Consider the following 13,903-nt stretch of genomic DNA (forward strand, 5'->3'; position numbering starts at 1 on the left):
AAAGGTATAGACGCCTCTTCTGGCTCTGCGGCGTCTGTATCTCAGCGGAAGGCGACATGGAGGCGATGGCGATGCGTGATTGCATTGGCGAGCTTTCCTGAGATTCCTTGGCGTTGCATAGCGGAAGCAAAGTGGAAGAACGGGAAGGGGGCCAATCAGAGGCGCGTGCCTTCAAGATTCCGCTTGACTTCCTCCTAACTCCAACGAACAGCAGCGGCCAATGAGGCATCTGTATTTTTTAAATATCTATGGTGTAGCCCCGCCCCCCTGATATTGTATTCATAGGAGACCATTAGGCTGCAGTATAGATGGCGATGAGTTGTTTTCCTTCCGCGGATGTAAGAAGAAGGGAATAATAGCCTTCCAAACACTGGACTTTGGCTCATTGTGAGCAGAGAAAGGAGTAATAAGCGTGCGCGCACGATTATTAAAGACATATTTTTACATTCTGGCACAGGAGGGGGGTGGAGTATAAACACTTTTTTGCCTGTGTATACATGTCTTTTATATCAAAGCCATGGGGTGCTAAGGACATGTATAGGTGACGTCTTTAGGTCTTTTTTTATTGATATAAAAAAAAAATGGGTTGGCCTCTCCTTGCAATGTACTCCTTGTTAATTCATTAAAAAGGGCCACTTCACCCCTTTTGCAACCAGATCTTATTTTAATGATGTTTGGGAGACGAGAAACACTTTCCTGGGGGTTTTTATGTGGGTAATGAGTTTTTAGATATTCTAGTATTTCAAAGTGTCTCTGATGTCCCAGATACTGGTCGCACTTCCTGTGTTGCCAACTTAGCGGATTTGTCGCGGACATTTAGCTTCTTTCCAGACCCCCCCCCCCCTAGCTACTGAATTAGTGAAAAGCTTCTGGCGAGAAATCTAGCCACTTTTTCTGGTGAATTGGGGACAAATCGTGTTGACAGGCGCCAGAGATAAAACCCTAATTCTTCTTCATTTTCCTTCTCTCAGCCTCAAATCCGCTAAGTTGGCTAAACTAAAAGTGGTCGACGCGTCTGGCTCAGTTGGCTTCCTCGGCTCGGTTATGTGCACAGACTGCCACAGTGCTTCCTCCTTTCCTTTCTTGCTCTGTGAAAGGAGGAAGCACTGGCAGCTCACTTTTTAGTCTGCTAGTAAAAAATAAAATTCACACTCAAATGCATAAAGTATTAACCTTCTAATTCCTGTATGGATCGGAACAAAATAGCGTTCTAAACGTCAGTTGAATTGAGGTATGTTTTTTTTTTGCTATAGGGGAGCCTAAAATTGTCTAGCTACTTTTCGAGGAGCCACTAGCTATTTCCGTTAACTGGAGAGTTGGCGACACTGACTACATGTTGTCTCAGTTAAGACACTCTCTGTCACATGGAACCATGTTTTTTGTGTCCAGTATCGGTACACCAGTAGCGGCACAAAACCATAGTTCCATGTGAAGTTGAACGAAAGTTGCTCTATGGTAGAAATAGGTCAACAATACAAATAGTCTGTGCATTATTTTAATGCGTCGCCGGCAGTTACCCCAACCCCAATGACAGGATCTATTTAATATTCACCAAAACCCAGACCAGAACTCCCACCACGGGACCCATCAGGCAATCAATTAATTACTTTGTAGACTACAAGTATTTCCTACAACTTTAGGTCCAAAAATCTGAACTAACCCTTTAAGTGACTCATAACTACATCCATTAGAATTGGAACAATGGTTCAGATTTTTCAGTTTTTTTGTTCTTGTTTTACCATTTCCTGAAAAGTAACAGTTTTGGACGTACAAGGTTTCTTAACCGGACCATGGCAATTTGCTCCCTCTGTTTATTGCTCCCACACTGTAAAAAACAAACAGCGTGATAGGGAAAAAACTGTGTGCAGACCTTATTATTTTCTTCTAGCTGATGTCTGTCCGTCTGTCTGTCTGTCTCACACCTGGCTACTGGGGTTGATGTGCAATGCACTACTCCTGTATACAGTACGGCCCTTACTTAAACCATTCTGACCTGAGATCAGATTCATACGAGGTTTCCACCGGACACACACTGGTCTGATTAACCCATTCTGACCTGAGATCAGATTCTAAAAATGTCAGTCGTTCTTCGATTATTCAAAAATAGCAGACCTACAAGCTCGTATCGCGCCACTCGGTGGCGCGATATGAGCTTGTAGATCTGCTATTTTTAAATAGCTAAAGCATAACATGATGCCGACACCAAAATGGGTGCCCGGTCAGAATGGGTTAATGGATTTCCCCTCATAATACATGTTTTAATGGACACATTTACATAAGGAAATTAGTAAATATGGCATGTGGCCTTTTCATTGTCCGTGTTCAAATTGAATTCTCCCCCGAGTCCCGTTGACTCTCTCCTGTAACAGTTTTTTTTCCCCTCTCTGGAAGAAACCAGAGCAGTTGAAACTTTTGTATAGCGTGGAAGGAACACGTTATTCCAACCAGTTAATTTCCCCTCCATCAGGAGCACCGGCTGTCCAGCGGGAGGCAGTTTAGAGACAGGATTACTGCATGTTTTTTGTGAGGGTACCTACCCTATAGGGGACACGGGGAGAACATGCAAACTCCACACAGAAAGGCCCCCTTCGCCAACCCCGCCTATAGGGTATGGAGGAGAGAACATGCTCCCAGTGCCCACAGCATCCCCAGCGGGAATCGAACCCTTCAGATTTTTTTGCATCTGAGATGTAGGGGATTAAAAGTGTAAAGCAGTGGCTCCCAGACATTTTAGCTCAAAAGAGAAATTAGACCCAAAATCCCAAATTAGTGAAAATAGCAGATCTACAAGCTCACAATGCGTTGCGTTGTGGAGCTTGTCGATCTCGCAACTTAAATGTATTTCTTATTTAGTTATGGGAATTAATTAGATTTTTGGATTTTATTATAAATACTATACAGTACATATACTAAAACTGTAAAATCTTTTGAAATAATATATTTCTTATTTTTAAACGTAGGAAATAGTTATTTTGTACTCGCGATATAGGTCCCGACCCACTGTTTGGGAAAACAGTAGGCCTACATATAAAGTACCTCAAAATTAACCTTAAAATGCTTTTACAGTAAATATACTTGGTTTACTTTCTACCAGAGACGAACTATAGCACATTTATCTCAAGTACTGTAGCTACTTACTGTATATTTTAATCACTTATTTAGCTCAATTTCATACTTGGTCTGTTCAAAAAGTAAGATGATTAAAGAAGCTCAAAACTAATACGCAAGTTGAGAGCTTACATAAAAGTACATAAAAAAAAGGTTGTCAAATTTGAACTGTGAAATACGCCTTTAATAAGTACTATTCTTAGTGCATTTTGACATGAATTATTTTCTACTCTCTATGTCCACTTTAGACTTTCACTTGTAACAGAGATTTCTACGTTGTTGTAATGCTATACTTTTACTGGAGTTAAAACATTCCGAGTACTTCCACTTCCACCTCTGTCTCAATGTCCACGCTGCAACCCTGAGCACTGAACCCTCACTTTAATTAACCCATTCTGACCGGGCATCCATTTTGGTGTTGGCATCATGTTATGCTTTAGCTATTTAAAAATAGCAGATCTACAAGCTCATATCGCGCCACCGAGTGGCGCGATACGAGCTTGTAGGTCTGCTATTTTTTGAAAAATCGAAGAACGACTGACATTTTTAGAATCTGATCTCAGGTCAGAATGGGTTCATCAGGACCAGTGTGTGTCCGGCGGAAACCTCGTATGAATCTGATCTCAGGTCAGAATGGGTTAAAGGGAAGCTGCCCGCTCAGCGTAAACCCATCACGTTGCAAGCGCTCCATTATTATACGTTGTCTCTGAATGCACCAAGTCTCTGTGTGCGTACTGATGACTCTGCTGTTTTCACACCCAGGGTTGTCCTTTATGCATTATATATCAAGGCATGGCATGTATGTAACTTTGCCCTCTATTTGTTTACGTAACTCATCGGCCACTGGAGTATAATGTGGTGGTGTTGCAAAAAATAAAAAAAATAAAAAAAAATGAAGATAAACGGGGCGTTTGAGAGCTTAGTTCCAGCCAATAACGGCGTGAGGGTGTCTTCAAAGGGATTCTATTTAAAACCCATTCTGACCTGAGATCAGATTCATACGAGGTTTCCACTGGACACACACTGGTCTGATTAACCCATTCTGACCTGAGATCAGATTAAAAAAATGTCAGTCGTTCTTCGATTTTTCAAAAATAGCAGACCTACAAGCTCGTATCGCGCCACTCGGTGGCGCGATATGAGCTTGTAGATCTGCTATTTTTCAATAGCTAAAGCATAACATGATGCCAACACCAAAATGGGTGCCCGTTCAGAATGGGTTCAAACTCATGTTTGTCAATAGAAATGCAGGCAGGCAGGCGAGCGAGAACCGCACCCCCTCTATAGCAGTGGTTCCCAAACGTTTCAGGTCGAGACCCAAAAGAGAAATAGTGAAAATAGCCGATCTACAAACCTCTACAAACCTTTCACTGTGTTGTGGAGGGTGGGTTGGCTTTGTTGTACAAAAATGCCACAGATCATTAACCCATTCTGACCTGAGATCAGATTCATAACGAGGTTTCCGCTCGACACACACTGGTCTGATGAACCCATTCTGACCTGAGATCAGATTCTAAAAAATGTCAGTCGTTCTTCGATTTTTCAAAAAAATAGCAGACCTACAAGCTCGTATCGCGCCACTCGGTGGCGCGATATGAGCTTGTAGAACTGCTATTTTTAAATAGCTAAAGCACGACATGATGCTGACACCAAAATGGGTGCCCGGTCAGAATGTGTTAACACAGTCTCTGATTGCCATCAAATGTACCCACATGGTGGCACTATAACATAACCACTATAACATAACCACTATAACATACCGTATAACCACTTCAAGTAAATTTGAACCGTATGTTGTTTTCGCCTTGGATTCCTTGGCCCCGTGACGTAACCCAAATAATAGATTTTCTGCCCCATTTTGCTACTACTCCTACACATGTCCCAAAATCGATACTTGGAGTCATATGGGGGTCAGATTCAACATTGTGCATGCCTTTGGTATAGGCAACCTGACCTGGCGGAATGAGAAGACTTTTCTAGTTCGTACTAGTTTACTTCTATAGTTATTTCTCTCTCTCTGAAGAGATTGCCAGGAGCAGAGCATGCTATGCTGGTTTGCAGACAAACATCTCAGGGACATTTCTATTTGAGCACAGAGCTCACTGCCGTCTAGCCTTCCAGCCCGGGTCAAAGGCTGAGCAAACATAAACACCCCCCCCAAAGAACGGGGGAGGATATATGGAAGAGAAGAAAGGCAGCGATGAAAGAAGCAGATTTGTGTACAACATATAAATAAAAGAAGCAATACCACAATATAAAATACTCCGAATTTCCGAGGTACTTGAAGGAGCAAAAGTCAAAAGTATTAATTCTGCAGAATGCTTATAGTTAGGCTAGTCTAAAATAGACAATCTACATTCTACAAGCTCATAATGTGTCACATTTTGATGTTTGAAGTTTCGAAAGTATCGAAAAATGGAATTACTCGAGTAAAATGCCACACTGACGAGAGGAGATGAGACTGTTTGTCATCTTGTTAGCCCATTCCGAACGGGCACCCATTTTGGTGTCCGCATCATGTTATGCTTTAGCTATTGAAAAATAGCAGATCTACAAGCTCATATCGCGCCACCGAGTGGCGCGCTACGAGCTTGTAGGTCTGCTATTTTTTGAAAAATCGAAGAACGACTGACATTTTTTAGAATCCGATCTCAGGTCAGAATGGGTTCATCAGACCAGTGTGTGTCCAGTGGAAACCTCGTTATGAATCTGATCTCAAGTCAGAATGGGTTAAAGTAAAAAAGAATGATAAGACCGAAGGTCATTTTTTAGGCCACACACATTGTGGCACTGTGGCCTCGGGGTCCCCCTGTTGAAAAGATAAACAAGCCAGCGAAGGTGATGTGAATCCAAATGGGATTTATTTTCTCTCTCTCCACACCTCCACATTTTTTGGTTTTGTTTTCCCTGTCGTCCCTCACATGAGTGATGTCTCCATCCGAGCTCCGCTGTCCGCTGACCCGTCGCCCGCCAGGTCGCCTTGTAAGTCGTCCCACCGGGTCAAGCGCTGCCATCCCTCATAGAATGACACCTTCATGCATTTCTGAAAGCGTATAGCTAGCGCTGCAGCGGGGCCAATGTCCCTCATGCTGCTTTCAGGGGGGGGGCGAAATGGCATTTCGTCTGGAGGGGGGTGCAGTGCACTGCAACGCAGGCTGCAGGCCTCAAGGGCGTCATATGAAAAAAGGATGGACTTGTCCGCCCTCTCTCCCCCCCCCCCCCCCCCCCCCCCCCCCCCCCCCCCCATGGCATACGAAAAGCATTATTGACTGTTTTACGGACAGCAGCCGCAACAAGGTCGCGGCTTTTACTGCGGGGTGTATACATACATACAGTACATACCCCTGTCCAATAAAATGACCCAAAGCAAAGACCCTGACAATTATGAATGAGGCTTGTTTTTTAACCCATTCTGACCTGAGATCAGATTCATACGAGGTTTCCACTGTGGACACACACACTGGTTCTGATTAACCCATTCTGACCTGAGATCAGATTCTATAAAAATGTCAGTCGTTCTTTGATTTTTTTACAAAAATAGCAGACCTACAAGCTCGTAGCGCGCCACTCGGTGGCGCGCTACGAGCTTGTAGATCTGCTGTTTTTCAATAGTTAAAGCATGACATGATGCCGACACCAAAATGGGTTCCCCGTTCAGAATGGGTTAAAGTGCAGTGGAAAATCGATGGAACCGCTAGATAGATACAACCTCCAGTTTATGTTGTGTGACCCGTGAGCGTGCATGGCTATACAGTACACAGTACAGAATGCCCCGGTATATTCATTATTCCATTTGTAACTCGGGAATGTCACAGATGTATAATCAAGTGGGCATCTATATATCCTCGCACACACGCCCAGTTGAATTATATTGCCAGGATTGTTTGTCTGATTTGACTGACTGTCTGCCAGGTGCAATATGAAATTGCATGCTGCTATATAAGTATTGCTGCTGGCGTTTTTATTTTGAATGCTCTAATATTTTACTATATCTGCTGTGTGTGTGTGTGTGTGTGGGTGGGTGTGTGTGTGCATACTATATTCCTTGTATATCATGATGCAACTCCCCATATACATAAGCCCCAATTTCCTAGATTTTTTTTGCAGTGTCTTCAAAACGCACTTTGTGTACTTTTTTTTCTACTGATTCATGTCTGTTAGTAAACTTATTCCACGGAACTTATTTTCTAAAATAGTTTGTCGCAGTGACGTGACTACTGAGGGACTGAATTGTAGCTCCAAGGAAGAAAAAAAAACGTTTCGACCACTGTGGGTCTTCGTCAGGTACAGTATGAGTATATACAACAATGAACATCAAGAGGCGTATGTATTATATCCCATTCTGACCGGGCACCCATTTTGGTATCGGCATCATGTTATGCTTTAGCTATTGAAAAATAGCAGATCTACAAGCTCATAGCGCGCCACCGAGTGGCGCGATACGAGCTTGTAGGTCTGCTATTTTTTGAAAAATCGAAGAACGACTGACATTTTTTAGAATCTGATCTCAGGTCAGAATGGGTTAATCAGACCAGTGTGTGTCCAGTGGAAACCTCGTATGAATCTGATCTCAGGTCAGAATGGGATATACAACGGCATATGGGCGGGTCTACAAGGATTAGGAACAAGCTCTGTTGCAATGAAGAAAATCAAGCTATAGACACGCCCACCACATCTAAAAGGACGAGGCTGCAATCATCCCTTCCTTTTTTCATTATACGTATTTTTTTACCAGCACCTGTGGAATTTCTGGAGATGTGCGTGCTTTCCTGTCGTATCCTATTAAGGGACTGTGTCAGGGTGCGATCAGAGGACCCAAAAGCAGTACGACCAAAAGGCAGGATTCACAGTTCAGGATATTTATTAAACAATAAACTTAAACTTCCCATAACATGGGGCAGGCAAAATAGGTATGCAGTAGACACAGACACTCTGACATGAAATGACGAACTGACAAGGGACTGAACAAACTGGGGTATATAAATAGACAAACACTAACTAGACACAGGTGAACTCAAAATACAATCAAACACAGGATAGGCTAACAGGACAAAGAGGACACAGGTGAAAACACTGACACATCACAAGGTAGGTGAGACAAGGTAGGGAACAGCAACTAGACAGACGGGAAACACAAGGGACCATACTACAAAATAAGATACACAAAACCAACAGGGTAACAGAAACCAAACAGAACAAGACATGGCAAAATACTGAACATAAAACAACCACATAACCATAAAGGTCAAGCCACATATTAGTCCAGTGGTTTGGACCTAAGTCAAAGCTCAAATAGACAGAGGAGCGAGGCGTGACAGACTGCCCATAATTCCGACATCTCATTGTTTCCGACTATGTGGCTTCGGGTGCGGTTATGGTTAGGGGATAGGGTTAGTAATGGTGGCGAGTCGGACCAAACACGCCATCGGAAATAATGTGCCAGCGGAAAACGACGACGAAAGGAACGCGCCAAACGGCAAATCTGACTGGAACAATCTTCCGCTTTCACTCGGATGAATTACCTCTCTTGGTTCGCTTCAGGACTTCCCTGTATTCACATCTCCAAACAACCTGTTCATGCTTTTAAAGGGATTGTGACATAAAAAAAAGGTTTTGGAATTGTTCTTATTTTTTTTAGGTTTTCTAATCTCAATTGCACCCAAAAAACATGAACTTTTAACATTCAGTAGATTTTCTGTGATCTGGGGTTTTCTGGCTCAAACAGGTGCTCTGATTTGCCGGCAGTAAGTGACATCACTTACTGCAAATCCCATATAATTATGTCAATGGGATTTGCCAGCAGATGTCACTGTTTCACTGTGTTGCCTGTTTTCATTGTAGCTCAAAAGTAGCTCCAAACCCTAAAGAAAACTTCAGACCACAGAAAATCCACTGAATGTTCAAAGTTCAGGTTTTTTGGGTGTAATTGAGGTCATAAAACCTAAAAGAAAAAATAAAAATAAATGAAAATGAATGTCATAAAACCTTTAAGTTCAGTGCACATACCGGTATACACGTTCATTTCTAACTTTGATACAGCTCCTAGTACTGCTCCATTATCTCTTTATGTAAATGAGTTGAGGGCCGGGGGTGTGGGTGGGAGATAGTGAGCAAGCTTACGGTACCTGTATGTCCTGTGTATTTGTAGTATGTTACTGTACGTACGTTACACCATGTGTTTTTGTATTGTGTATTTGCACTGTATGCAGTCTTACTTATGTGTATAGGACCTCCTCTAAAACAATATGCTGCATCTCAACAGGGCCATATCCTCTCAATACAATTCTGACAGAATTCAGCTTTCTGATATTCCATCCTGTTCGCCTATACATACACTGTTATTAGAAAAGAAATGTCATCATGAATGTAACATCCAATTAACCCCAGCTTGGAATGGGGTGTTGATGGGCCTCGAGCACATAGACCGCACTGCCAAAAGAGGGCTCTCATTTCTGGAGTGGGAGTGGACTGCTGCCAACCTATAAGTTGCAGTGTTTTATTATGCAATGACAATAAAGCATCTAATGTAATCACTGACAGAGTAGAGGCATCTGTGTGTCCAGATGTGTCCATCGGTCGCTTTGCCTATACTTTAACCACTACTGAATAACTCTCTCTCCCCCCCCCCCCCCCCCCCAACCACTTGACAGCTGCAGCGAGCCAGTATTTGCCCAGCACTTTCTATGCATTCATTATTGATCCCCCCCCCCCCCCATGCCATATCTGCTCATTTTGAATCTCTGGGTAATGTGAACAAGGAGATCCACATTCAGCCCCCCCTCCCCCCCCCCCGCCCCCCAAAAAGAAAATTGAGCAGTGTAAAGTATTAAGAGCAGTGTATGGAGCAGTGCAGTCTCCATCTCTCTCCTGTGTCTTAACCCATTCTGTACGGGAACCCGTTTTGGTGTCGGCATTATGTTATGCTTTAGCTATTTAAAAAATAGCAGACCTACAAGCTCGTAGCGCGCCACCGAGTGGCGCGCTACGAGCTTGTAGGTCTGCTATTTTTGAAAAATCGAAGAATGACTGACATTTTTTGAATCTGATCTCAGGTCAGAATGGGTTAATCAGACCAGTGTGTGTCCAGTGGAAACCTCGTATGAATCTGATCTCAGGTCAGAATGGGTTAAGCAGTGTAAAGTATTTACAGCAGTCTCCATCTCTCTCCTGTGTCTTAAGCAGTGTAAAGTATTTACAGCAGTCTCCATCTCTCTCCTGTGTCTTAAGCAGTGTAAAGTCTTTACAGCAGTCTCCATCTCTCTCCTGTGTCTTAAGCAGTGTAAAGTATTTACAGCAGTCTCCATCTCTCTCCTGTGTCTTAAGCAGTGTAAAGTCTTTACAGCAGTCTCCATCTCTCTCCTGTGTCTTAAGCAGTGTAAAGTCTTTACAGCAGTCTCCATCTCTCTCCTGTGTCTTAAGCAGTGTAAAGTATTTACAGCAGTCTCCATCTCTCTCCTGTGTCTTAAGCAGTGTAAAGTATTTACAGCAGTCTCCGTCTCTCTCCTGTGTCTTAAGCAGTGTAAAGTATTTACAGCAGTCTCCATCTCTCTCCTGTGTCTAAAGCAGTGTAAAGTATTTACAGCAGTCTCCATCTCTCTCCTGTGTCTTAAGCAGTGTAAAGTATTTACAGCAGTCTCCATCTCTCTCCTGTGTCTTAAGCAGTGTAAAGTATTTACAGCAGTCTCCGTCTCTCTCCTGTGTCTTAAGCAGTGTAAAGTATTTACAGCAGTCTCCGTCTCTCTCCTGTGTCTTAAGCAGTGTAAAGTATTTGCAGCAGTCTCCATCTCTCTCCTGTGTCTTAAGCAGTGTAAAGTATTTACAGCAGTCTCCTTCTCTCTCCTGTGTCTTAAGCAGTGTAAAGTATTTACAGCAGTCTCCGTCTCTCTCCTGTGTCTTAAGCAGTGTAAAGTATTTACAGCAGTCTCCTTCTCTCTCCTGTGTCTTAAGCAGTGTAAAGTCTTTACAGCAGTCTCCATCTCTCTCCTGTGTCTTAAGCAGTGTAAAGTATTTACAGCAGTCTCCATCTCTCTCCTGTGTCTTAAGCAGTGTAAAGTATTTACAGCAGTCTCCATCTCTCTCCTGTGTCTTAAGCAGTGTACAGTATTTACAGCAGTCTCCATCTCTCTCCTGTGTCTTAAGCAGTGTAAAGTATTTACAGCAGTGCAGTCTCCGTCTCTCTCCTGTGTCTTAAGCAGTGTAAAGTATTTACAGCAGTCTCCATCTCTCTCCTGTGTCTTAAGCAGTGTAAAGTATTTACAGCAGTGCAGTCTCCATCTCTCTCCTGTGTCTTAAGCAGTGTAAAGTATTTACAGCAGTCTCCGTCTCTCTCCTGTGTCTTAAGCAGTGTAAAGTATTTACAGCAGTCTCCATCTCTCTCCTGTGTCTAAAGCAGTGTAAAGTATTTACAGCAGTGCAGTCTCCATCTCTCTCCTGTGTCTTAAGCAGTGTAAAGTATTTACAGCAGTCTCCATCTCTCTCCTGTGTCTTAAGCAGTGTAAAGTATTTACAGCAGTCTCCGTCTCTCTCCTGTGTCTTAAGCAGTGTAAAGTATTTACAGCAGTCTCCATCTCTCTCCTGTGTCTTAAGCAGTGTAAAGTATTTACAGCAGTCTCCATCTCTCTCCTGTGTCTTAACACTAGGAAGTCTGAGCAGCCGTTCTGACCGAATTTGAGATTTCAACGTTTATTTTCTTAGCCCATGGAGTCCAGAGAAAGTTCCCCTTGCATGACTTTGTCTAAATATTCGATTGAAATCATCTCTGTTTTTTTTTCCATTTGAAACGTTTTGTAAATATGATTTTAGGCATATATCTCTTACTCAGTCTGACTATAATCGGCCCAATCGACCGCCGTCACCCTTTCTCCCCCTCTCGTCTTTTGTTTGCGCTGCTTGATAATGGTGACGTTAATGGTGATTCCCCGACATTTCCTTTTCACTTGATATCGTTTCGTAGAGAGCGCCTTATATAGCGCCTTATATACCAAATGAAAGCCCCAATTCCATAGTTTACATGGTATTTTGAATTTTTTTAAATGAGCAAAAAATGAGCGAGTTATGATCTAAAGAAAAAAGGTGGAGAAAAAAAAAGAGCACACAAACAGACAGCTGGAGATGTTGTTGTTGTTCAAGCCTGCATTCCATGTCCAACGAATTAAATCATATACGTTTGGATGGTTAATTAACTTGGAATTTGTTTATTATTTTGATAAGATAATAGGAATATGAATACAATGATTATCATTGTTATTATTATTATTATTATTGAATGCTCGGTTAGACTCGACCCGACATTTACTTTCCATGAAGCGAGAACGCTTGCCGATGCGCGATACAAAATAAAAAGTGTTTGGAATAATTCCAACCAGATAGACCTCCCGAACCGCTAAATGTTTTGTCAGTCAAAAGAACAGTTCTTTCTGCAAGCGACGTGGAACGTATGTAGGCCTGCTGCTGTGGATGAATTTGTTTCACAGCACAGCCACAGCCTATTCTGGCATATAGGCTAAATATCGCCAGCTCTTTGTCAGTCAAAATAGTTCAGCTCCTTCTTTATCTGTAAACTTTTCTGCAAGCGACCAGATCCGTGGAACTTTCCTTTTTCTCTCTCTCTCTCTCCCTCTCAGGGAAGCATGTAAATGTTCATGAATTCAATAACTGCTCGATGTTATAAACAGCAGCTGAGCTGGGGTTTCTCCTCAACATGCAGTGGCATTTCACGTGTGGAGTTTATTTTTTGTATCACCAGGCTGCAGGCTTTCTATTTAGTGTGCAAGGCTATTTAGCAAGGCTATTTAGTGTGCATTTAGTGTGCAAGGCTTACATCCGGTACATCCGTATGCGCTGATTTCCATACACAACACATACACGATCCGTATCCTCTCCTCACCGGATGTTGAATTCACAGTGCTAACGGCCGTATTCTGAACGATGTTTTTATTAATTAAACTGATATAACAACATAACGTGGCTAATAATTGTTTATTTGGAATGTACTTTGGCTGGTAATTTAGGTAGATATAACGCGACTCACTTGTATAAGTAATTTACCGCGGACAGGCCGCATTTAATGCAATACATTGGCTTTAGTAATGTTGTTAGCTTATAATATTAGCAACTGTAAGCTAACGGCTGGAGGACTACGGACAATCCGGTCAATAACATCATTACACTTAAACATTAATACAATTATGTCATGTTTACATGCCTAGTCAAGCAGTCTGTACATCGCGTGGGGTCACATATATTAATTACATCGATAACACACAAGAAAAGACAAGTGATCTTTGCTCTTTTGGAAGGAAAAAAAAGAACAACAAAAGGCATGTTGCAATATAGTACTAACGGGCAACGTTAAAATATATATTTTTCACATGTAGGCCTATTATTAGTTTTATACATTTTAGGAGTGAAAACATGTGTTAAGAAACATATTATGATTTAATTCGTTGGAAATGGGATGCAGGCTTGAACAATGTCTTCTCCAGCTGGAGAGGGACGTGTGGGGGAGAGAGTGGCCAATCAAATCGCACCAAAAACACGGTCCCCTTGACCGTTCAGCCGACTGAGTAGTAGTGAAATTTTTTCAGACTTCGTAGTGTTAAGCAGTGTAAAGTCTTTACAGCAGTCTCCATCTCTCTCCTGTGTCTTAAGCAGTGTAAAGTCTTTACAGCAGTCTCCATCTCTCTCCTGTGTCTTAACACTAGGAAGTCTGAGCAGCCGTTCTGACCGAATTTGAGATTTCAATGTTTATTTTCTCAGCCCATGGAGTCCAGAGAAAGTTCCCCTTGCATGACTT

The sequence above is a fragment of the Protomyctophum parallelum genome (genome assembly GCF_964188405.1).
Source record: "Protomyctophum parallelum genome assembly, chromosome: 18".
NCBI lineage: Eukaryota > Metazoa > Chordata > Actinopteri > Myctophiformes > Myctophidae > Protomyctophum > Protomyctophum parallelum.